This window comes from Herpailurus yagouaroundi, unplaced genomic scaffold (genome assembly GCF_014898765.1).
Source record: "Herpailurus yagouaroundi ecotype Mexico unplaced genomic scaffold, PumYag 163, whole genome shotgun sequence".
Taxonomy (NCBI): Eukaryota; Metazoa; Chordata; class Mammalia; order Carnivora; family Felidae; genus Herpailurus; species Herpailurus yagouaroundi.
Window position 1 is genome coordinate 37717747 of NW_024412404.1, and position 26248 is coordinate 37743994.

The window sequence follows — 26248 nt, forward strand, 5'->3', positions numbered from 1 at the left end:
GTCCCGACCTCATAATGTTCCCATGAGACGGAGTCACAAAGACAGACAGAGGGATAGGGGTGCCCCCTGAAATGAGGAGACCAGTCAGATGCCCGTCTGTCCATGTCCCAAAGGAACTTAGTTGACACTTAGCCGTAGTGGTCTCAGCTTTGTGACTTACACTCGGAAACTATTCTGATGCCGCCATAGACTGTATGGTGTTCACTACGGAATCTGACGGACCCACTCAGACTCCGTGGGCTTTTGGGGACCTTAAGGGTGCCTGCCCATGGAGCCACAGATTAAGTCCTAACTGAAGGACCAGATTGGGCTGCACATTCACTCACACACTCAGACCAGAGGTTAATACATTCCCTCCCTGGGAATCCCTACCTGTGAAACCTCTGAAAGGTCTCTGGGAGGTGATCAGGCTCCCCTTCCAACCTGATGGGTGGGTCTGACTGGGTCAGGGGCCCCAGGCCTTACAGGTGTCTGACGTTGGGTCCAGATCCTCACCTACCAAGTCTCCTCAAGTCTGGTGGGAACAGCGGAGCGGGGCTGGCCTGAGGTGACCAAGCAGGAGAGTGCTGAATATCAGGCAGGGCGCGCCTTCTCCATTGAGATTACTCACCGCCTCTTCATTTTCCCCAACCGGTGGCAACAATGGGCCAGTGCAGTTGGGTTTCCCCGTCAGGGAACCAAATGTTAGAGAACCTGGTCTGGATCACCCAATGGAAGAACCAAGCGGCGCTCAGAGATCTTGGAAGGCAAGAGGTTTATTTCACAGAGGCAGGCTCAGAGGAGATCGTTCTCCAGAGGTCTGAGACCCGAGCGCAAGAATGGGGCACAATTTATAGTCTGTTACTTCCACATTAGTAATAATTTGGTGCACGCTGCAAGTGGGGTAGGAGGAAGAACTTGGAAGGGGAGTCTTCGGGCGGGGACTGGAATTCCCCTATCAGTCCTGTCCGGCCATCTTATAACATAATTTTTCCCTATCAGAATGATACTACATGATCATTATAATTTTAATAAATGAAAGGCAAGTAACAATATGGTGCTCAAAAACAATAATTAAATATGGGTCTGCAAAGAGGGTATTGTTATAGAAAATGAAGAATGCCTATGCCTTCCTTGATTGCAGGCTATCCTTTTAATTTCTATAAGTAATTTTTAGAAAAAAACATAAAAATGATTCATCTTCATTATAAGAAAGCTAGCAAATACTGGTAAGTATGAGGAAGAAAATAAGAATCACTTTGATTCCTCAACCCAGTGCTAACCACTATTAACCATTTAGTGTATATTTTCTAGTCTTTCCCGTGCATTTACGTGTATTTGTGTGAGGATGTTTAAGTGGAACATATTATATGTATTATTTTGCTTCTCTCCCCATTTTTTCCCACCATAAATGTGTATATCTGTTACGTCAAGAGAATTTTTTGTGTAGAATCTAGAGTCCATACTAACATCTAACAGCTGCTATTCATTTGACTGCAGATTATGTGCCAGGTACTGTGCTAACATCTTTTTCTTTTTTGAGGGGTGTTTAATTTATGTTGACATTATTTCAGACTGCAGAAAACTTACAAGAGTCTACAAAAAATTTACTCAGATGCCTCAAACATTAACACTTTACTGCTTTTCCTTTTTCTCTCCCTCTCCCTTCCTCCCTTTCTCCTCTTTTTTTCCTACTTTTCCTCCCCTCCTCTTATTTATCCTCCTTCTCCCTCCCTCCCTCTCTCTCTCTTTCTCTCTTTCCATATACATACTATCTAAATATTTCTTGAACTGTTTGACAGTAAGGTGCTGACCTATTTCCCTGTATACCTAAATACTTGAGAGTGCATTTTCTAAAAATAAGGTTATTCTTTTATGTAACCAAAGTATAGTTGTGAAGATCAGGAAATTAACATTGATTTAATATTATTGTGTAATCTGCAGGCTTGTTCAAATTCAGCCCTTGTCCCAATAATGTGCTTTCATGGCAAAAGAAAATTCTGGATCATGGCGTGCATTCAGTTGTCATATCTCTTTAGTTTCCTTTAATCTGGAGCATTTCCTCAGTCTGTATTTTTTTTCATGACATTGACATTTTTGAAGAGTGCAGGCCAGTTATTTTGTAGAATGCCCCTAACTTGGGTTTATCTGATGTTTTCTCATGATTGGATTCAGACTATCCATTTTTGGCGGGAGCACTGTAGAAATAATGTTATGCTTCTCAGGACATCATGTCAGGTGGTGTAGGATGTTGAATTACTGGTAATGTGATCTTAGATCACTTCATTAAAAATCCATCCTTGCTGATTTATACCTTCAAAAAAAAAAAAGATTTTTTTTTAAGTGTTTTAAATGGTACTGTCTGCCAGGTTTTCCCATGTAGTTACTATTTTTCCTTTTGTAGTTTTGTTGGTAAAATATACATAATATAAAATTTACCAGGTTAGCCATTTTTAGGTATATAGTTCAGTGGGGTTAAGTATTCACATTTTGTTTCTAATTTTCAAATACCTTTGAGAAAACACTTTGAGACTTTATAGATGTTACTTCTTGAACTTTTTTTTAAATTTTTTTTTTAACATTTATTTATTTTTGAGAGTGAGTGAGAGCATGAGTGGGGGAGGGGCAGAGAGAGAGGGAGACACAGAATCAGAAGCAGGCTCCAGGCTCTGAGCTGTTGGCCCAGAGCTTGATACGGGGCTCGAACTCACGGACTGCGAGATCATGACCTGAGCCGAAGTCGGACGCTCAACCGACTGAGCCACCCAGGCACCCCACTTCTTGAACTTTTACTCACCAATTTTAGTATTGATGGGTGATTTCTGCCTGAATCATTTTCATGATGGTTCCAAAATAGTAGATTTAGAAATTCAACCTATAGAATATGTAAATCTACCATTTCTTCTACACTTATTTATAATAATACTTTATTTCATAATTATTTATTTTGATGCTGTTCCCCTTTTGGCCTTGCTGTCCCTTCAAGCCGATTCCTATCTCCCTTTGGCTTACCCTACTCATTCTTTGAGCACTGCCTCACTTTTTACTGCAGCAAAATGTAGGCTCATCTTGCACTTTCCCAGCCTGAGCCCTGGAATGAGTTATTTCTTTAAGGAGCTCTGGTTGCTTTTGCTAGAGAATAGTTTTAAAAGCCGTGATCTGGACCCTAGATGCCCTCATTGCTCTAGGCCCTCTCAGCAGGCACGTGGAAGCAGTTGTGTTGTGGTGTGTGTGTGTGTCCGTCCACACACACTCAGTACATCTTCATCTGTCTACTGAAAGCAGTGAGTTTATACTGATAACCTCTGATTCCAACCCCGTACTACAGGGTTTATTCTGTCCTCCCTTTATTCTGTATTTAGAACTCCCTCTTCCAACAGGGAAAAATCTAGCCCTGTTATTCATATTTTTACTTATTGGCTCAATCTTAGAATAAACTTAAGAATTGCTAACTCATAGCACTATTTAAAAGTCACCTGAGCAGAGTTCAGTATTTGTTGATAGGTTTTTCTTTAGCCTAAAGGTATATACTCTAAATCTCCAGTGTCCAATAAGGTAGCCACTACACATGAATTGTTTTGTAAATGTAAAGTATACACTGGAGTTTGTAAATTTAGTATAAACTAAGGAAGGTAAAAGATCTTATTAGTATTTTAGTAATATTTTTATGTTGATTATATACTGAAATATTTTAGATATATTGGATAAGATATATTAATAAAGTTAATTCCACCTATTTTATTGAAATGTGGCTATCAGAAATACTAAATTACATATGTGATTCTCATCATGTTTCTGTTGGACAGTGCTGATCTAAAAACCATGTTTAAAAGTTACTTGGATTTGTTTTCTCTCCCTAGCATTCTTCCCATCCTCACATGGTTATGTTAGTCATTTGAAATACAGTTCAGTTTTTTTTTAATTTTTTAATCTTTATTTATTTTTGAGAGACAGAGAGAGACAGAGCATGAGCGGGGGAGGGGCAGAGAGCGAGGGAGACACAGAATCTGAAGCAGGCTCCAGGCTCTGAGCTGTTAGCACAGAGCCCAATGTGGGGCTTGAACTCACGAAACGTGAGATCATGACCTGAGCCGAAGTCAGACGCTTAACCGACTGAGCCACCCAGGCGCCCCTGAAATACAGTTCTGAGTTTATTTTCATTCTGAGTTTTTCTCCCCATCCTAACTGATCTTCCTTATTTTGGAATATGTGAAACGTTAACATGGTTCCAAAAGTAAGAATTGTACAAAAAAATGTATACTCAGAACAGTGTTCCCCCCTTTTTTTTCCCCCTTTCCACCGGTTTCTACCCCACTCTGTAGATAACCAGTTTCATCATTTTCTGAATTATCCTTACTGTGTGTTTTCCCTCCGGGAATGATGAGATACATGTATATTTTCTGATTTCTTCTTTTTTACACAGAAGATATATACTATAGAAAACTTTTGTGCTTGGTTTTTTCATTTAACACAACATATTTTGGAACCCATTCCATGTCAATTTATAGACTCACCCTCTCTCTGTCTGTCTTTTCCTCCCTCTGACAGTTGTGTATCACTACTGTGTTGTGAGGATGTTAACCATTCTTTTATGATGTTTCCAATATTTTGCATTTACAAACAGTGCTACAGTGGCTAACCTGGTCATATATATTTTTGTATGTTGGAAATATATCTTTGGGTGAATTCCTAAAATGGTATGTTTGGGTCAAAAGTTTAGAAGCACGTGTAAATTTCTTAAATATTGCTGTATCCCCTTCTGTGGGGGTTGCATAAATTTGAATTCTCACCAGCAGTATGTGAGAGTGTTTGTTTTCCCATAACCATCAGAGTGTTGTTATACTTCTTAATTTTTGCTAACCTTAAAGGTAAGAAGTGGTATCTCCATATAGTTTTAATGTTTATTTCTTTTGTTAGTAGTGAGGTTGAACATCTGTTCATATGTATAAAGGTCATTTAAATATCTTTTTTGTGTTTGTTAATTGTTTTGTATCTTTTTATTTATTTCTCTATTAGATTTTTTTCTCCCTCAATTTTTCTGAGTTCTTTTTTTTTTAGGGATGCTAGCTATTTTAAGTTCTATATGTTACAGGTATTTTCTCCCAGTTTGTCAGTTGTTTTTTGGTTGTGTGTGTGTGTGTGTGTGTGTGCGTGCATGTGTGTGTCTGTTTTTAGGCATTTATCTAGTTCAATGTTTCAGTCTTTTGTTGCATCTGAATTTTGGGTTGTAATTGGAATACCTTTCTCTTTCCCCAAGGTAGAGAAGAATTTACACGTTTTAGTTGTTACATTTGGATCCCTGCTTCGTTTAGAGTTTTTTTTTTTAGTGAATATTATACAAATTTAATAATCTTCCAAATGCTAATTAGTCATCCCAGTATATTTTTTCTTTAAAAAGTACAGTTTTGCCCCAGTGTTTTGAGATGTCATGTTTAGCATACATTAAGTTTCCATTGAGTTTATTTCTGGACTTTCTACTCTTTTGCACTGATCTGTCTATTCCTGTACCATTATCACGCTGTTTTAATTATAGAGGCTTTGTAGTATATCAAGGGATAGCTTTTAACATTTTTAATGTGTCATGTTTCATCTTTATTTTTCTGTTGAACTTTAGTGTCAGCTGTCTATCTCTAGAAGAAAGTATGTTCAAAATGGGATTTTTATTGGGATTACGTTAAATTCATAAATTACTTGAGGGAGAACTGACGTCTTTATGATGTTGAGTAATGTTGAGTTTTTTTTTTTATCTGAGAACAAGGAAACAAGCTTTCCATTTGTTCACATCTACTCAGGAATGTTTCAAAGTTTTTATATTGGTTTCGTACACTTGTTAAATTTTCCATTTTTAAAAAACTCAATATATTTGTAGATCTTTGTATCAGTTTTTATAGAGCTACATTATTCTTTCTAATGACTATTTTTGTATAGCTTAGATATACCATAATTTATTTAACCTTACCCATATAGGTGGACGTTAAAGTTGTTTATAATTTTTCACTATTATAAATAGTTTTGGGAGAAGTATTATGGTAGAGGTCAGTTATTACCTTATGATAAAGTATTTGAAGAATTGCCTGGTCCTAAGCCTCTTTGATATGTAAAAGATTCTGAAATATTGTTAAAATGCTTTATACGTTATTAAAAGGTATACCTCCATCAACAATGTGTGAATTCTTCTGTCTACATTTACCAAAATAGGACCTTATTGCTCTTTAAGTCTGTCAGTTTGATGGGCAAACAAAAGTACTGTGTATTTATATATTTATTTTGCATTTCTTTGGTAACTGATATGATTTATTTTTTCTTTGCTAGCTGATGAGGTTTATTTTTTATCCATCCATCCAACCATCTGGCATATTCTTATTGAGCATCCACCATATGCCATCCTGTAAGGTAGAATTGTAGTTATGACTAGAAGTTGAGCATCTTTTTGTGGTTTTCATCATTTGTATTATTTTGGTTTTTTTTCTTAAAAAAAAAGTTTTTTTTTAACATTTATTCATTTTTGAGAGAGAGACATAGCCTGAGCAGGAGAGGGGCAGAGAGAGAGGGAGACACAGAATCTGAAGCAGGCTCCAGGCTCTGAGCTGTCAGCACAGAGCCCGATGTGGGGCTTGAGCTCATGGACCGTGAGGTCATGACCTGAGCTGCAGTTGGACTCTTAACCGACTAAGCCACCCAGGTGCCCCACTTTCTCTTTTTTTTGAAGGCAATTGATAGGCATCTCTGCCCCCTCAGACTAGTTCTCACAGGACTGAGAATGAGAAAAGATGACATTTTCTTATTCTGTTTGGTTGATGAGCTACTAAAAAGTATTTTCATCTGTTTGTGTTTATTTTCATTGCACATTCTATGGTAGGTAAATGTGTTAAACTCTTAGCATTTGCGAAATGAGATAATGAAAGTTAAGAGCATAGACTAGTGTCAAAGAAGTAACTATATATTTTTATAAAAATAACTTTTATTATTTTCCAGGTGAGACTGCTGTTTATCAGAAGGAAACTTTTGTACCATTTGCCTTCAGATAAAATCTGTCTGCATGTTCTAGAGTTTTATTATTCAAAAAATAAATGTCATTTATTTGGTAAGTCAGTTGACTATACTTGTGCGTATTTTATAGAACTGTCGTTTATTTACTCTAAATATTTATTTGCTTATATTTTGTTTCTTTTAGTGTCATTTTAATTGTAACTCATTTAAAACAAGTTTGAGAGTGGCAGTTTCCTGAAGGACTGAGGGTCTCTTAAAGATTTTCTTCTATTCACTGTTCTTAATTTTGGTGTTTGCTGTAGAGAGAACAGGGGCTGGTTAGATTAGAATTAGTTCTCAAAGCTGGGATACTGGTTTTGCTTTGTTTAGTCTCTTCCACTGTAGGAACAGAGAATTGACATCCTTTCAAGCTCTAGAACTTCCCTCTCGTTCATATATGGAGCAGTGAAGAAGCTATGTTATTATAGAGGTGTAAAGAACTGACTCAGGAAGATTATATCTTCAGTAAGGCATAAAGAAGCAGAGTGAATAATGCTATGAAAGAAATTAGAAATGAAAAATAATGAGATAGCTAGTGAAACTGATTTTAATTATTTCATATTACTCTATAGGTGTTCTTTTTCAATTAAATTTTTTTCCAAGAAGACTTAGTAAGTTGATATAACCACTGTTATGTAAGACTTTCTTAGTCACATCCTCTTGCGGTCTTTTCAGTCTGTTCCAGCTTGTTTCTAATGTTTTGCCAGTGTTAACTGGGTAGCTGATACGTAGGGTGAAGTCTTTAGTGGCAATAAGAGGGTCAGTCATAGCAAATGTTAGAAGATAATTGTACTTGGGTGCTGCTGAAGCATGTGGCAAAAAATTGGAAACTATAATGAAATGATACTGGTGACTTGAAGAATTTTCTTTTAAATGGTTTTACACAAAAATAATGAGAAGTAAATATTGACGTTCAGAGCTTAAAGTATTCTCAAATGGAATCTAAGGATGAGGACTATAGCTACAGAAAAAAGAGGAAAGAAGATTCTCCTATGATATCTTTTTTGGTGGTGTCTTTGCTTTTGTTAGCATCAGAAAGCGTACTTCTGATATTCCTAGAGGGGGTATATGGCTGCTATGAGTAGAGGCATGAGATTTCATTGTGCATGAGTCTGAAATGGCCCCAATCTTAGAGCAAACCAAAATGAGTTTTAATCTTGGTTATTTAAAATCTCCTTGTACCTGTCTTATTAGGAGTATTATTTTTTTTAAGAAGAAACTAATTTGCAACTGGCTATAAAGAGTGACATTGTGTCCGGGAAAATGGTGTACTAACACACTGCGCTGTCCCACAAGAGTACTTCTCAAGTCCCTGAACGCAGTGCTGACAATCTGTGAGGGCCTGTGAATCGTTGGGCAGCAGTTGGGGAAGACGGCCAGCAGAGTGAGGTGGTTGTGTGTAAGTTACAGAGGAGGTGGGAGGGGAAGAAATGAGAGAAGAGCAGGGCAACTCTGGTTCTGTGGGCAGTTGGAATGGAAGCTATTCTTGTGGGTACTACTGAAACGATTGTGAAGTGAACAGCCAGAGGTTGTGTGTGAGGCAGAGGGGTTTGGTGGAGTAGAAAATTGTGTATTTCACTTTTCCTTTCAAGGTGTCAGTGTTTCATTCTGTCATCAAAACTGTAAGGCTATGGGGCGTCTGGGTGGCTCAGTTGGGTGACTGACTTTGGCTCAGGTCATGATCTCACAGCCTGTGAGTTCGAGCCCAGCGTCGGGCTCTGTGCTGGCAGCTCAGAGCCTGGAACCTGCTTCGGATTGTGTGTCTCCCTCTCTCTCTACCCCTCCCCTGCTCACGCTCTGTGTCTCTCTGTCTCTCAGTAATAAATAAACGTTAAAAAAAATTAAAAAAAAAACTGTAAGGCCGCATGTTCTGTTGATGAGAGTGTGGATTGGATAGATTTAAAAATTTTGAAGAGACTAGAAATATCACTTCCTACCAGGAAATGAGACTATAAAAGTCAGGGTGATAGGGATGGGGCTTATCTTTTCCAGGAATTATTGTAATGGTAGGAAGGCCAGTTACCATATCGAGATCCCCAAATGACTGGGCCTTTATCTCAGACGAATATATATCCTGTTATTTATTTATATATTAGATCTTACGTACGCATACCATCAACTAGTGTTGTTTAGAACCACCTGGCCAGCCATGGCAGTCTTCATCAGACATCAGTACGTGGGTTTCTGAATATTTCTGGGTTGTGGAATAGACTTTAATGTGGGGCAAGTTATGGTTCACTATGGTTCAGCCTTTGGCTCTAGCTAGACTAGTTTCTGTAAGTGTCTCCAAAATATCACTTTCTGACTTACTGCGTCTTCATATTGTTCAATCTTCTTGCAGTGTGTCCCTTCAATTCTCTTTCTCTATACCAGCTTATAAAGGCCTAACTCCAGTTCCACCTATTTTATTACATCTTCAACCATTCTAGGCCCTTACTGATATCTCTCTGGGTTTTTATCATTTACTGCTTTTCTCTTTACTTAGCTATCAAATATTATTTTAAAACATTTTTTTTTTTTTTTGAGAGTGTGTGCTCGTGTGTGAGCAGGGAAGGGGAAAAGGAAGAGGGATAGAGAGAATCTTAGGCAGGCTCCATGCCCAGCACAGAGTCTGATGGGGGCTCAGTCTCACCACTGTGAGATCATGCATGGCCCGAGCTGAAACCAAGAGTCAGATGCTTAACTGACTGAGTCACCCAGGTGCCCCTAAAATGATAATTTGAAAAAAAAATATTTTATCTTCCCAATTAGATGGGGACAACTTAAAGGGGAGGCTACACTATTCATGTGGTTCAAACCATGTTATATTATTGTAGTCTTTATAATCTGTACTGTCCCAACATAGTATCTGTATCAGTACAGTATCTGCACTTAAAAAATATTTGACTCCAAGAAAATGCCATTACCTATTGTTAGCTTTTACCAGTCTTTAACATTTATCTTTCTTTTTGTATCATAAGAAAAATAGATTAGAATTGCAGTTTTAGTACCTGAGTCATGTTTGTTCAGTACATCGTACTTCTTGGAAAAGCCTTCTGTAGTGCTCTCTACAGGCTTCCTAATTTTTAAAGGAACATTGCTCTGAAGAGATTATATTCTAAGTTAATTACAGTATTTATTCTTGAATCTCCAATTAGTAAGCTTTCAATCTGCATATAAGAGAAGCTCTTATTTGTTAATTATCTAATGTTTTCTTTGCCTACTTTGAAGTGTAACTTGCTTTAGTTTCTCAGTTCCTCACCAGCCACATTTGGCCTTCACGCTTGCTAGCATAGCTTCAAGGAGGGGGAGAGAGACACAGATTTGTAACTATATCTCTAACATAGGGATTCCACCTCCTTTACAATTGTTCTCCTATTGCTATTGCACTTTTTTTGTTTTTTTAAGCTTTTCTCTGCTGTCTGTTTTACCCCATTTTTTAGGAGGCCTATATTCTAGTCTAGTACACTAGTTCAGGGACTTTGGAATCCTAACCAATGCTTGGAAGCTGTGTGATTTTAAGTAATTTAAGTTTCAGATTTCTCATCTGCAAAATTAAGATACCTAGCTACCTCTTAGTTTGTAGTTGGGATCAAATGAGATAATATAGAGGCACCTGGGTGGCTCAGTTGGTTAAGTGTCTGACTCTTGATTTCAGCTCAGATCGAGCCCCACATCGGGCTTTGCATTGACAGTGTGGAGCCTGCTTGGGATTCTTTGTCTTTCCCTCTCTCTCTGCCCTTCCCCTGCTCTTCTCTCTTGCTCTCTTAAAATAAATAAATAATTTAAAAAATGAGATAACATATATAACACTCAGCACAGATTAAGTCTGGTTGCTTCTACTTTGAAAATTTACTGTGTGGTTTATTAGCTTTAGTCTGTAAATCCTAAAGGGAAAGAAAGATCAAGGTTAATGCATGTCATGTTTGAGGTACAGCCCTCAAAGCATTGTCAATTTCAACTCTGTTGTCAACTGTAGGATGTTAGGGATGAAATCCAGATAGATCAGTAGAGGAACTAATTTCTAATAAGTCTAGAAATAACAGACCAACCTCCAGATGTCTGGTAAGGGACATACGTTTTAGGAGGGAGTTTTTCCTTCTCTCTCCCCCCTGCCACCAGGTATATATGTGGAATAAGAAGCAGAGCTTTCTCTCCACCTTTCAATTACATGTTATATTGCTGTTGTGTTCAGTTATATTACAACTTTGGTCTATATTACTGCCTTTTGAGTTGGTCAGTAATAGGTGCACTAACATTAAACTGGGAATAGTTAAGTAGGTGAACTACCGGGATACCATGTTAGTGGAGTGTGAAAGAGGCTAAGCTACGGACTGTTTCCCAGCCTATAAAGCGTGAAATCAGTTGGTGCCGATGCATGGTGACTATAGTCACTGGAGTGTAAAATAACTTGAGGACATGAATTGTGTTTAGTTGTGAGAAAAACCTTTTCATGCCATCATTTGTTTATGTATTTTGGCACCCCCAGGATCCTGCTGGAATCATGCATCCTATATCTTTCATTGTCTTAATACTCAGATTTCTCATGGAATGTTTCTTCATTTATGCAAACCATATTCTTGTCCAATTGCATGCAGAGATGCAGAGGCTGTAAATCTCCAGATTTATACTAAAGACTAATACTAAAATACTGTAACTATTATATTCTGTTTAAGATGACATCTGAAAATACCATCTTCTACAGGGATTTGATGTACCAGTTTCTTCTGTTTGGAAACTCAAATTTGAAGTGCACTCTACATTCTGCTTTGAAGCTTCCTCCAGTCTAAGAATTGTGTTACCAGTTTCACTGGTTGCTATTCCCATGTACACATGTGTCTCTGGAGAAAGGGAAGTATGTAGAGAAGGATAATGTTTTCAAATGGTTGGGGGAGTTGGTAGGAAGACGTATAGCGATTATTCTTATGGGGAATAGAAGAGAGGGAGTTTCTCTCCTGACACCTGGTGAGGTTCTTCACCATATGGTTTTGAGGGTGAGGCAAGGTGAATGAGGAAGTTTCAGAGACTACAGTGAATTATTATTGTCAGCACTTTTAAGTCTGGAAGGTTATTGGAAATAGGCATGCCACGAAAGCATTAAAGTTCTTTCATTCTTACCCTTGTTGGTTTTACTGTTTTACTGCAGCGGTCTTTGAACTCTGGTTGCTTTGTATTTATACATTCTAAGCAAATTGTGAATATTTATGAAATTAATACATTATTGTGAGACCACATCCTGCTGAATGTCAAGCAGTGAATTGTAGCAGTTAAATGCAGGGACTTTGAAGTCTTAACTGACACTCAAAACTGTGTGGTCTTAAGTTACTTAAGCTTCAGATTTCTCATCTGTAAAATTGGGATAATAATAACTACTTCATAGTATTATAGTTGGAATCAAGTGAGATCTTTCATACACACACACATATATATAAATGAAACATTTAGCATAGTCCTTGTCACATGGCAAACACTCATTAAGTGGTAGCTGGGTTTTTCTTCCTCTGCTACTACTTTTGGTACTACTCTACCACTTCTTCGGTTTTGCTTGTAGGGCCTAAACTTTCATGCAACAGAAAACATAATTAGATAGGTTCATAGCAGCAGATTGTGAAGAATATGTCATTGTTCTCTTAGACATGGCTTAATAGATCTTAACCAAATAGAAGCTCTGTAAAGAGACTTTTTTCATGAAAGGAAAGGATCGTTATTATGTTGACTTAAGATAGCTTTGCAAATGAATATAAAAAATTATTTTAAAATGTATTTGGTTAATGCAAATAAAACAACCTATGAATTTAGGGAGTTTATAGGAATAAAATAAGAGTTCAAAGTATTGTCATTTCTTATTATTCACTTAAGCCATCTTTTCTGAGGAAGTGCCTTTTTCAAAATTGGTAAGAGAAATGTGTGTCTGGTGTTAAGAATAGTTGTAATAGAGATCTTGCCCAGTGTAAGAGGCACATTTTTGTGGGAATGGGATGGAAAGTCTTTCTCATCATCTTATACTAATAGAAATGAGCATTGGTATGGATAATGTATTTGGTTTTGGTCTGCATTATGTGATTATTTTTGCAGCACAATTAACTTACTGATTAAAGTTTGTCCAGCTGGTATATCCAGAACTTATACTGACTGAAAAACTGGGTAAGGCAACTATGGTGATAAAACTACTAGTTTTAGTTGATAGGAGACCTGGTTTCTTGTCTCAGTTCCTACTCAAATAACTGTAAGTCTCAGATAAATTCCTCAACCAGTTCCTTATCTCTCTGTCTTTCTTCCTCCCTCCCTTCCTTCCTTCCTTCCTTCCTTCCTTCCTTCCTTCCTCTTCCTTTCTTCCTTTTCCTTCAAAAAATTTCTTTTCATGTATATTTATTTTGAGAGAGACAAAGAGCAAATAGGGGAGTGACAGAGAGAGACAGGGAGAGAGAGAATCCCAAGCAAGCTCTGAACTGTTGGCACAGCGCCTGACACTGGGCTGGATCACATGAACCGTGAGATCATGAACTGAGCAGATCAAGAGTTGGATGCTTAACCGACTGAGCCACTCAGGCACACCAGTATTCTCATCTTTAAAATGAGGTGATACCACCTGATTTTCAAAGGTCTTTTTCAGCTCTAAGCTTTTGGGCTATGTATGGAGGTGGTTTGGCAATCAGGAAATAGAGCAATGACACATTTTGGCCACCAGGCAGATGGTAAAGTCCAGTCAGTCAACTTGTGCTATGTATTTGACAAGAATGTAGCATCCTTGCAAACGAGGTCACATTACTCTTCTGTCCATTTAGTTTAAATAAGTTATGGAGCTTCTTGCTTTTCTGATTCTAGTTGGATTGAATATCTTTCTGCTTTTGTTATTTTCAACCTTCTAGATAGGACTGGGACAAGTACATAAAGAAGGGAAAAGAGTAGAGGTTTATAGTTGTCAGGGATTCATTTAATTTTGTTCTCCAAGATAGCGAGTGGCTCTCGGATGACCTGTGGGCAGTTTTCATGGGAGGCGCAAGAGTGTGGGTGACCAAATTTTAATTTGTGGTCACCTTCCCCCAAAATACACCGGGCACACACACAAATGACACTCAACCCTATTTATCCCCACTCTCTCTGAAATCATAAAAATGAAAATGAAATGTCTGAAAAATAGAATGAGCACAGCACTTTTAATTAAAACCTAGATTCCAGCCGTTCTTTGTCACTTAATATCTATTTAGCCATGGCCATCACAACCTCGGATCCTTAGTTTCCTTATTTGGAAAATTAAGATCTTGAATTCTGACTTACACAATCCTTTTCGGTAATGTAATTCTGAGATTCTGTAAAGATTCTTTAATGTTTATGTGAAGGGCAGTGATATTTTTGATACAGCATTATAATTAAGTAGTATCTTGTAAAAATAGTCTATCATTTTTTTTTTTTGGCAAGGAACAGAAGTATAGGTGCTGTTAAGGCATAAATATTAAAGTATTAAAGTTAGCTACCATAAGAGCAAGAAGAATAACACTCTACTGAGACATTTTTATAACCCCACAAACAAATAAAAACAAATTCTCTAGACTGCAGATTCAGGGTGCAACAAATCAATCGAAAGGGGCCATACTAGGCGCCAGGCCAACCTGATTTGGGGTATAGTTGATAACGAAGCATTCATAGGAGAAGTCATTTGGGGATAAGTGAGCTTGAAAAAAGAGGACATCTATATCACAGAGGGAAACTATATCAAAAAGCTGGAGTCAGAGTCCATTTCTTCCAGTCACACAAGTGGAAATAACTTTGATACTTATATGTCCAGTTATATGAGTCTGAGTTGCTGTCTGAGAGCACTGGATAATGTGGAAGGAACAAAGGGGGCATGGGGCCCAAATAGACGAGTTCAGATGAGTGTCTAGAAGGAGACAGAGCAAATGGATACAGGAGTGTGCTTGAAAACAGGCAAGGATTAGTACTTACACGAGAGAGTGAAGCCAGCAAGGCAGAACGGGATAGAAAGAGAATTTTAAGATTATGAGCAAAAGCCAGAATTTTAACCTGTCCAGGGTTTAAGCACCATCCTTGGTGTTGGTAGACAGGGTCTGCTTGGTATATCCACAGCTCCACACATTTGAGGCTAGTGATTATGTCACTGACAAACTCTACATGGTTTGTATGGTTCTGATGGCTTTACATTCAGCTGGATACACATATTCACAGATCTGCTCACTAATGCTGCGGAATTCATTACACAGAACTGGCTAGTAAAAAATTTGGCAGGCAAACTAGCTTTCAGAGTGCTCTTAGGAATGGAGCCCAGCTGTTCCCTTTGGGCTTTGAGCTGTTGGAATTCATTGGGTTAGCAGCTAGAAAGAATGAAACTGTAACATTTTTAGCCCAGTTCATGACAGCAAAGCAGAGGTGTTAGAATTTCTGTTCTAGAGGTTTACACTGCAAGTAACTTAACCTGATTGTGTGTCTTAATATTACTGGGCTTCTGACCGCTGAAATATGGCTTGGATCGATGGTGGTTTGGAGAAAGTAGAAAGAGGGCTATCCATCATTCGGAGGCTCCATAGAAGCTGCCTGATAATGCTGCTTTCACCAAGCAGCCATCTGTCCATCCATCCATCAGTAGGATGAAATGAGATTTAGCGGAACAGGCAGCCGTAACTCTGAGACACTTTCTGACCAACAATTGCAGCCCTGGCCTGAGTCTGACCACAAAGCACAGCACTGGGGTTTGGCGGGATGTGGCAGCAAGTGCAGTCTCATTCCCGTCAGTGCAAAGCCTAGAATGTGTTCAGTATGAGGCCAGAGCCCAGCCATACTTCACATACAAAATTTGATAAACTTGGGATGACCAGCAAATAGTAATTTTCATCTCCATACTGTTTTATAAGTTGAACAGTCCTTTTGATGGAGAGTTTTTTGTTTGACTTGGAGAAGAAACAGAGTTAAGACCTGATTTCATTTTGCTGGAATCCCACCACAGTGTAACCTTTAACCTGTATCTTATATTGGTGGAATGCTCTGTAACTGCTAATGAATCAGGACGACCACCTTTGGAAAACACTGGGTGCTTCTGGCAATTCCCAGTTTGTCATGGTAATGAGGGATAAGTCTAAATTAAATTGAAGGCTAATTCAATGATTTTATTTCATACAAACTCTTTTTCCTATTAAGCTGAAATTAGTACCTAGGTTATTAGGTAGCAGAAATTGAATTTTCTTTCTCTTACTTCTCTCTGCATTAGTGGTGTTGATATGAAGAAAAGAAAAGAAAATATGGACAGGAAAATGGGTAAAAGACTAGAAGCAAGGAGCTGGTTTGCCCATAAAATGGTTAGTCAGGTTCTGAGTAATTGAATATTAACTGTTGTCTTCCCAATTCCCCTGCTTTTCCAGGGCACTGAGCCTTCTAAGAGCCTCTTGGTCGGTACAGATCTTCCTTGACTTATGATGGGGTTATGTCCCAATAAACCCATCCTGAGTTGAAAATATCGAAAGTTGAAAATATGTTTAATATACGTTACTTACTGAACATCATAGCTTAGTATGGCCTGATTTAAATGTCCCTATTTGTATTAGCCTGTAGTTGGGCAAATCGTTTAACACAAAGCCTATTTTATAATGAAGTGTTGAACATAATAAGGTGTTGAATATCTCATGTAATTTATTGAATACTGTACCGAAAGGGAAAACAGAGTGGTTGTTTGGGTGCAGGGTGGTTGCAAGTATACCAGTTGTTTATCCGTGTGATGGCGTGGTTGGTTGGGAGCTGTGGCTCACTGCTCCTGCCTGGCATCACTAGAAAGTATTGTACCGCATTGTGCTAGCCCAGAAAAGATCAAAATGCAAAGTATGGTTTCTACTCGGTGCGTATGTGTTTGCACTGTTGTAAAGTTGAAAAATTGTTAAGTCCATCAAACCATTGTAAGGCAGGACTGTGGGTATAGCTGTGTGCTCATGTTGCCTGTTCTGGTACCTTTCCTACCATGGCCAGCTTCCTTGCCTGTTTTCTTGCAGTGGTCACTTCAGACCTCAGTTCCTGCTCTTTGTTCTGAAGCCTTGCTTTTCATTTCAGATTGGGGGAGGGGTCAGGGGAGTCTAATGTACCGGAGATGCCTCGGAAATGAGAGCCTTGGATGAATTCCTGGGCCTATTGATCCACCGGCAGTTTATGCATCCTGACATTCATAATCTCAGTAGGCTGCTGATGTTCCTGATTAATGGGCCCAGGGGCTGTCCATCCGTCACTTCACATTAATTACTGAAGAGGTGTTTTTCCAGTGATTTACCTGACAGCGGGCTGTGATAAATACCTTTAAGCAGAGTGGGCAGTGATTAATCATGGGGCCACACCCCTCCCCCCACTTTCCCTTCCCCCTAACCACAGGCCAGCACTGGGACCTGACCAAAGAGTGCCCCCTCCCCATAAGCTATCTATCTCCATAATTGCTTGTGGATGCATATTTATTGGGGCAATGGACCTGGCAGATAGCATTCTAGAATTTTTGCCAAAGATGATGAAAAATAAATCTTCCCAGTAGGAAGAGTAACTAATATGTTTTTACATGGGGCAGAAAAGTATATATGAGCTGCCTTTATGTTGCAGCTCATATATGTTTAAAGAAATCTAATAGAAATATTGCCCACCTACTCTGCATGTGCTCAACACTGTGGTAGTTGCTCTGTGAGCTTTAAAGGGAGGAGAAAGTAGAGTTTTGATTTTCGTGATTTTCATAGTCTATTTAGGGAGAATCTGTGAACACATATGAGAAATTAGAGAACATTTCAAGGCACTAATATAATATAATCTTTGGAGAATTGGGATAGAACTCCAGGGTTTCAGTTCTTACTTTGGCCTTAGAAAATGAAATTTAGTAAAATACTTGAATATTGAGTATTTTCCATGTGTTGGGCACTTCATTCAACCCTGGAACTACGGAGGTGAGTGTGATGCAGCATAGAGCTTGGGGAGCAAAGTCTAGTGCCCTGGGCTTCAGTTTCTCAAGCTTTAAAATAAGCTCTTCTGGGAAGTTAAGTATTTTAAATTAATTTACAATTAATTAATTTAAATTTAAAATGATTTAAAATTACTTTAGCTTCCACATTAATTTTTTTCTTGGAATATTTATTGAGTACTTGTGTTCCTGGAGATAGAAGCAGCATGTGAAAAATAGCATTTGCCCTCAGGAACCTCTGTTACAGAGGTGACAGTCGTAAGTGAAACATGTAAGGAAGAATATAAGGTAGTATATAATGTCATGAATACCATAGGTATGAATGCACATGAATTCACAGATAAGTGAGGTCAATGTGTCTTCAAATAGTTAAAGGGAAACACTGGACTTGAGATAAGCCTTTTGAAGGAATAGTGACTAGGAGGTACTTCTAAACTGAGGCAGTTCAAAGAGAGCATTTCAGAAATCGGCATGAACAGATCGTGAGGCTATCCAGTGTAGGATGGAGGATGTGTGTCTGAGATAATAGAAATATGATTAGAACGGTAGAGTGACACCATATTGTGTAGAACCTTGAATGCCAGTTAAGATGAATTTATATCTTGTAAACTCTAGTGAGTCACTAAGGTTTTGAGCAAGGGATTTTAAAAAAAAAAAAAAAAAAAAAAAGGTGTGTTTTAGTAAAAAAGTATTATATATTGATGTGCATAACATTGTTTGGAATTATCAGAGTATCTTAGAATATTCTCTGTGTCCTCGTTTCTAAAGTTGTTCGGAACAAAACTATCCAGATGAAAAATATAGTTCAATGGGGCACCTGGGTGTCTCAGTCAGTTAAGCATCTGACTTCGGCTCGGGTCATGATCTCACAGCTCCCATGATGTGAGCCCCACATCAAGCTCTCTGCTGACAGCTCAGATCCTAGAGCCTGATTCATATTCTGTGTTTCCCTCTCTCTCTGCCCCTCCCCTGCTCATGTTCTGTCTCTCCTTCAAAAAATACATAAACATTAAAAAAAATTTAAAAATATATATAGTTCAGTATATCTCCCTGAATGCAATGCATAGATTGTCTGGTTTGGTTATATATAGAGAGTCGATAATAGAGTTGACAAAGGAGACTAATTTTTACAATCTTTACTCATGCTAAGTTGAGTAAGTCAGTGGAAGTTTTAAGTAATGACTGCAGAATTAAATTAGGAAAGACTGTAGCCTCAAGTTTTAAGAAACAAATTGATCTTTAGTCTTACTAATATAACTTCATTAAGGTTGTGCTAATTACTCACTGACTTCTTAAAGCCAAGAATAGAAATTAAAGAGCCAGTGCTGTCATCTATATTTTGGTATGAATTTCTAGGGGATGTGATTTTTTTTTTTCTTTAATAAAATTAAGATATAATTTTACATGCCATAAGAAAATTTACTTTTCTTAGAGTATATTGTATGAATTTTGACAAAAGCATGTAGTCCTGTAACTCCCACACAATTAAGATACAGAAGAGTTCCATCATTCCAAATATATGATGGAAGAGTTCCATCATGCCCTTTTGTAATCAGCCCCTCATCTGAACTTGAGCTTTTGGCACCTGTTGGTATATTTTCTGTCCCTCAAGTTTTGCCTTTTTCAGAATGTCTTATAAACAGAATTGTATTTCCCTAGTAATAAATGATGTTGAGCATTTTGTGGTGTGCCTATTTGCCATTTTTATGTCTTCTTTGGTGAAGTATTGTTCACCTTATTATAGGATATTGAGTTTTGTGTGTCTGTTGTGTATTCTGGATAAAGGTCTTTATCAGATAGTCATTTTGCAAATATTTTCTCCCAGTCAGTGATTTGTCTTTTCATTCTCTTCACAGTGTCTTTGAAGAACAGAAGTTAAATTTGCTGAAGTCCAGTTTATTGATTTAAACATTTTTTTCTTATTTATGGATCGTATTTTTGGTGTTGTATCTAATAAATCTTTGCTTAACCCAAAGTCAAAAAGATTATCTCCTATGTTTTCTTCTAGTAGTGTTACAATTTTAGGTTTTATATTTAGGTCTGTGATTCATTTTGAGTTAGTTTTGTATGTGGTGTGAGGTATGGATAGAAATTATCTTCTTGTTATCAATAGGAAATTTTAATTGTTTTAGCACCATTTATTGGACAGACTCTCCTTTTACCATTGAATTTCCTTTGTACCTTTGTTGAAAATCAATTGATCATATACGTGTGGGTCTGTTTCTGGATCCCCCCCCCCCCCATTCTGTTGGTCTGTATATTTACCCTTTCTCCAATACCACACTGGTTTAATTACTGTACTTTATAGTAAGTTTGAAATAAGGGTGGTGTAAGTTGCCTTAACTTTGTTCTTTTTCACAATTATTTGGGCTATTCTAGTGTCTTTGCCACTCTGTTATTTGTTTTAGAATGAGCTTGTTAATTTCTATAAAATTCCTTCTGAGATTCTGATTGAAATGCAAAGATAGTTTGGAGAGAATTGACATCTTAATATTGAGTTTTCCTGTTCATGAACTTTATTTAGATATTCTTTGCTTTCTTTTATCAATGTCTTACAGTTTTCAGCATAGATTCTACATATTTTGTTAGATTTATACTTAAGTATCTCATGTTTTTGAGTGCTGTTGTAAATGGTACTCTTTACATTTTTAATTTTTATTTGTTCATTGATAGCATATAGAACTACTACTTGTATCCTGTTACTTTGCTAAACTCACTTATTAGTTCTAGTAACATTGTTGTAAATTCTGTAGGATTTTAATTGTAGAAGGTTATATCTGCAAAGACAATTTTCTTTCTTTCCAGTCTGGAAAGGCTTCTTCTTTTTTTTCCTTGCCTTATTGCATTGGCTAGAACCTTCAATTTCACTGTTGAGTAGAAGTGGTGAGAATGATCATCCTTACCTATTTTTTTTAAATTTTTTTTTTTTAACGTTTATTTACTTTTGAGACAGAGAGAGACAGAGCATGAATGGGGGAGGGTCAGAGAGAGAGAGGGAGACACAGAATCTGAAACAGGCTCCAGGCTCTGAGCTGTCAGCAAAGAGCCCGACGCGGGGCTCAAACTCACGAACCGCGAGATCATGACCTGAGCCGAAGTCAGACGCTTGGCCGACTGAGCCACCCAGGTGCCCCCTTTACCTATTTTTTGATTTTAAGAGGAAAGCAGTTGATTTTTCACCATCAAGTGTGATGCAAGGTATATGTTTTAATCAGCTATTCATTTTTGTTTTTTGTGGATATCCTTTATCAAGGTGAGGAAATTCACTTTTGTTCCTAGCTTGCTGACGGTTTTATTAGTCTGTTGTTATGGGAAGAGGAGTTTTATTAAGCCTGTTGTTGTTATGTCTTGTTATAACAAAAACGTTACGGCATTTTTGGTGGTTTGGTTCAGTCTCAGTTTTGAGTAGATACTTTCCCCTGATCTCACGAGTGGGGCTTTTTCAGTAACCTTGCCTCGATTTGAGGGGTAGAGGTGTTTTTGTTTTGTTCACTTCTTGTTTTGTTTATTTTACCTACCTGCAGTGGGCCTTCACCTGCTGCCTCAGGGCAACAGGATTTGCTTCCTTTCCCCAGCCTTACTTAATTTCTTTCATGTAGGGGAGATAGTTAAGAAGGATCTAGGTACTTTTCCCCCATGAACGCTTATTTCTTTCTCCCAAGTCTGCACCACAAGGCTGGATTTAGACTTCTCTGTCTCTTGCTTAGTCCTTAGTCTTTCTTTTGAGCCTCTGAAGTCTGTGGGAAAGATTCTGTGAGGGGGTGAGAGTTCACCTCGTTTCTGTGTTTGCTAAGGGTTCTGTCTTCTCTCAGTCCACATTTGGCCTTTAGCAATTTTTAAAACATTTTAACTGAGTTCTTCATACTGGCTTTTATGGTGTCCATTGTTTACTACAGCTAAGGAAGCATTCATGTTCCATCTCTTCTTGAGGACCCTGTCTTCTCTCCTTAGATTTTGGGTTAGTTGCTTGTCCCAACTTGCTTCTCTGATCTTGCTTCTCTGATGAGCTCAAGAAAATTTGTGATTGTGCACATTTTCCACCTTTGTTTGTTTGTGTTAAGATGGAAATGACATTCTCCATCTTTCTACATCATAATCAGTGTTCAGAAGTTCTGTTTATTTAAGGATGTGATTTTGACATGGGATTCTTTTGTTGATCAGAATACCATTTAAATCTGTCCTTTTCAATTTCTACCCCCCAAATTGTTATTTTTGTTTGTTCTTTCATTCATTCATTTTACCCAAACAAAAAAATTTTTTTTGATTCTGTGCTATACGTTCAGGCACTGTACTAAGTGTGGGGGGATACAGTGATGGACAAGGAGATGTAATTCCTTCTATAATGAACATACAGTGCAGTGGTAAAGACCAGACAACTAAAGAAGTAATTGTAATCAAATATAAGAGCTGTAACAGGAGTGGTGTATGGCAAAGGTCTAATCTAAAATGATTAAGTAAAGCTCTCAAGGAAACAACAATGAATAGAGGCCTAGATTACGTAGAAATTAGGCAAAGCTGGTTAGGCTGCAGGGAAGTAGACTAGGTAGAGGGAAGAGGTTGTGTAGAGACTAAGATGAACCCTGCCCCCACCCCCCAAACGAATAGTGTGGAGAGTTCAAGAATCTCGAAAGAAGTTTGATGTGGCTGTATGGCATATAAGGACAGAAGTGACAAAAGTTAAGAGAAACTCATTGGGAGCCAGGTTAAAGTGTCTTGTAAAGGGGCATTTGGGTGGCTTAGCCTGTTAAGCGTCCAACTCTTGTTTCAGTGCAGCTCATGATCTCTTGGTTCTTGGGATCAAGCCCCACTTATTGCTCTGTGCTACAGTGTGGAGCCTGCTTGGGATTCTCTCTCTGCCCCTCTCCCATGTTCATACGCATATGTGCGCGCTCTCTCCCTCTCAGATATTAAAATAAAAGTCTTCTAAGCCATGTTTAAAAATTGATTTTATCATAAGAATGATGGGGGGGGGGCGCACCTGAGTGGCTCAGTTGGTTAAGCATCCGACTTCAGCTCAGATCATCATCTCACAGCTTGTGGGTTCAAGTCCTGCATCGGGCTCTGTGCTCACAGCTCAGAGCCAGGAACCTGCTTCGGATTCTGTGTCTCCATCGCTCTCTGGACCCCTTCCCTGCTCATGTTCTGTGTCTCTCTCAAAAATAAACATTAAAGTTTTTTTTTAATTAAAAAAAAAAATGATGGGAAGTCATTGAAAGGTTTTAGGGAGGGGGATGCCTGAGCAGCTAATTGTAAGGGTCATTCTTGATGCAAGGTGAAGAATGAATGGAAAGGAAGCAACACAGAGAGACTGGTTAAGTGGGTTTTTATAATAGTCTAGGCATTTGTGTGAGTGAGTTTAACCTAGAGTATCTTCAGGGATGGGGAAAACCAGACAGATTAAAGAGATACTCAGGTGTAAAGATCAGTGAAACTTGTCAAGTGATTGAATATAGATAGAGAAGACTTTTGAGGTATATCCAGTAGAGGTCTTGGTATGTTTCTGCAGAACCTTCAGATTTTCTTTTTCCCTAAGAGAGAAAGCAGGAAGAAAAGATACTTGGTTTACTTTAATAAATACCACCATTCATGGCCCATGATTCAAAATTCATTGAGGCTGTGGGTGGAAGTCAGTTAGAAAAGAAGAAAAGGAGAAAAGGAAACTGTGTAAGCTTTGGTGAATAAAGTTAGTTCTTTTCCCCGATTGTTTTTGAGAATTGAGAAAACCAGAAGACAGTTTGATTTCTTCAATGTTAATGTTTAGCCTGTTGGCACCTAAACAAATAAAATCTGCAAACTGGCTTCCTTGCTTTTTTGGAACAAAAATAGTGTATAATCGATCTTCTGAAAGAGCTTTTCCATGCAGAGAGAAATTTACTATATTTAATCACGTAATTTCCTTGTTTTTCCCAGATGTTTTTACTCAACATTTAGTGTGGTAAATACTACAAAAACCTTTAGAACTAGCATTAGAGAGGTCAAGTCTTCTAAGACTCCAGTGTCACCAAGGTAGTGACCTTTACTACCAACAGTTGTGGCAAATTTTATATAGAACACGGTGGATGCCAACAGTGTTTTCATGGTATTGGAGCAGCAAAGTCTTAAGTTTTAGAAAAGGGGAAGTTAGTGATAAACAGCCCCTATATGATTCAAGATTTCAGTGGTTAAGATAGGAAGGTATGTGTAGAGCTCATGAAGGTAAACAATTTTCCTTATTTTACTTCTCAGAATGATGAAGTTAAAAATAATATGGTGTGTTATCACAATGTTAATAGGCAGTGGGATTCAGAAAATTCAGAGCTGTTTTGATGAGGATGTGCTATGGGGTGCAGAGTTTTGAGCAGTTACTTAAGTGCTTGAATATCAGTCAAAGCAAGGTTTCAATTCTAGCGCCAATACTTACTAGCTAGATGTGCAACCTTAAGTCTTAGTGGCTTTATTTGTGAAATGGTAATGGTTGTACATACCTCAAGAACTTGTTTATGATTGTTAAATGAGATAATATATATGAACACTTAGCATAGTACTTCATTCATTGACTTCTTTTGTGCAGCACAAATTTAAATTATGTTGCCATGTATAGTTCTTTAAACCCAACATATTAGAAGGTTTGTAATCTCAGAAACATTCATAGTCTTAGTGCTTTTTAGTGTTTCTCATAATTGGAATAATCTGTATGTTAACTGTAAAAATGAGTAATACTTACAAAATAGAGGGCATCATTTCTTTGATGGTGGTAGTAGTACATTGTGGTATGCAGGAATGAACTGGGTTTGGAGGATAGGCCTTTAACCTGGCTCTGGTTTAATTTTGCTCTCACTGTTAGTTTGCATATAAGATCTCTTTCTGTAAATAGAAATGTGCGTGTGTCATATACAAGTTAAGATAGGTGAAAGGTCTGTTTAGTAGGAAATTAGCTAATGAATTGAATTTAAAAATAGCACAATGATAAAGAATTCTTAACTCTCATTGAGAGTGCACATACTTTCACGTATTCAGAGTCTCAAATTAAGGAGAAACATCCGGATTAATACTACTTTGTGTTAGGAACGTTTATTGTTCTACGCATTTATTTACCTATCATTTATTGAATGCCATCCATTGCCAGGAATGGTGCTGGGCACTGAGGATCTAACATTGATAAGGCATTTCTTGCTTTCAAGGAGCTCAAAGTATCATTGAGAGTCAGGTGAGCTAATAATAGTTTGGTATGGCAGCAGGGAGCAGAAAATACCTACCCCACATTTACTCAGGGAATGTTTATTGGAATTTGCAACGTGCAGCAGGCATTCAGAGAGATCATTTAGGGCTGCATCTTAAAAAGAACAGTCATCCTTGGCAAGTAGATCTTCAAAGGGTAATGGAGAGTCTTGGATTTGGACTCCCTGTAGAACAGGCACAGTGTAATTTCAGATAAGGCTAGACCCCTGACAACTTCCTGGTCAGCTTTGTCGATACACTGGTGCTCCTCTGACTTTTCACTTCCATGACTCAATTTTGTTTTTTGGAGCAGCTTTTGAAATAGTGAAAGGAGGTAGTTAAGGCTTCTGATCTCCTAGACATCAGCTAATCGATGCAGTTATCCCTAATGATTTTTTTTCCCCAGGGACTTGTCAAAGATATTAAAGTGGAGGGTACTAAACACACTGGGTTTTTTATATTGTCATAAGGCAGCAAAGCATATTGCCAAGAGAGTTAAGTTAGGAGCACACACACTGGAGTCAGATAATCTAGATTAGAATCAGCCACATTCTAGTTCTTTGGCCTTCGATATATTAATTAACATCACCTTGGCTAGGTTTTCTCATCTGTAAATTTGGATTTGTAATAATACTGCTTTGTAAGGTTTTTGGGAGGGTTGAGTGAGGATGTTACTATTATGCATATCGTCAAATAAGCAAATAATATCTGATCAGGGGCCAAAATAGGCATCATAAAGTTCACATATTAAAGTTCGTATGCTTTGCTCAAATAAGAGGCATCTCCGATCCTTACTTAGAACTTTTATTCTTATTTTGTATATACTTTGAACAATGGAATTTATAGCACTCATTATATTGAAAGAAAGAAAAATGATTAGAGTGGCAAGAAGTGACAGGTGGAGAAGAGACAGAAACAATAAAAACAGGTGTACTGTACTAAAAAACAGTTATCTGGAGGTCACAATATAGTTGTGTTGTGTGTGGGCTGAGAACAGCCTTTCACAATGAATAAGGCCTTCCTGTGTTACTTTATATATACACGGCCAGTTTAGCAGTTTAGATAATGCTTTCCATTAATGAATCTGTTTCCTGCATACCTTTGAGTAAGGTCTATGTAAGGTGCCCTGAATGA

General features: G+C 37.9%; 1 protein-coding gene across 9 annotated transcripts in view; it reads left to right on the top strand.

Annotated features, from left to right (window-relative positions):
- Positions 1-26248, top strand: part of R3HCC1L (R3H domain and coiled-coil containing 1 like) — a 94333-nt gene that overhangs the window by 17263 nt on the left and 50822 nt on the right. For 5 of the 9 annotated variants that reach the window (XM_040486092.1, XM_040486093.1, XM_040486086.1 and 2 more), the window contains one exon: positions 6955-7063. The exons of 3 other annotated variants lie outside the window; for them this stretch is intronic. The gene's annotated coding sequence lies outside the window, so the exon portion shown is untranslated. Of the gene's footprint in view, positions 1-6291; positions 6368-6954; positions 7064-26248 lie in introns of all 9 variants that reach the window. One more of the 9 variants, XM_040486088.1, reaches the window with a different exon arrangement.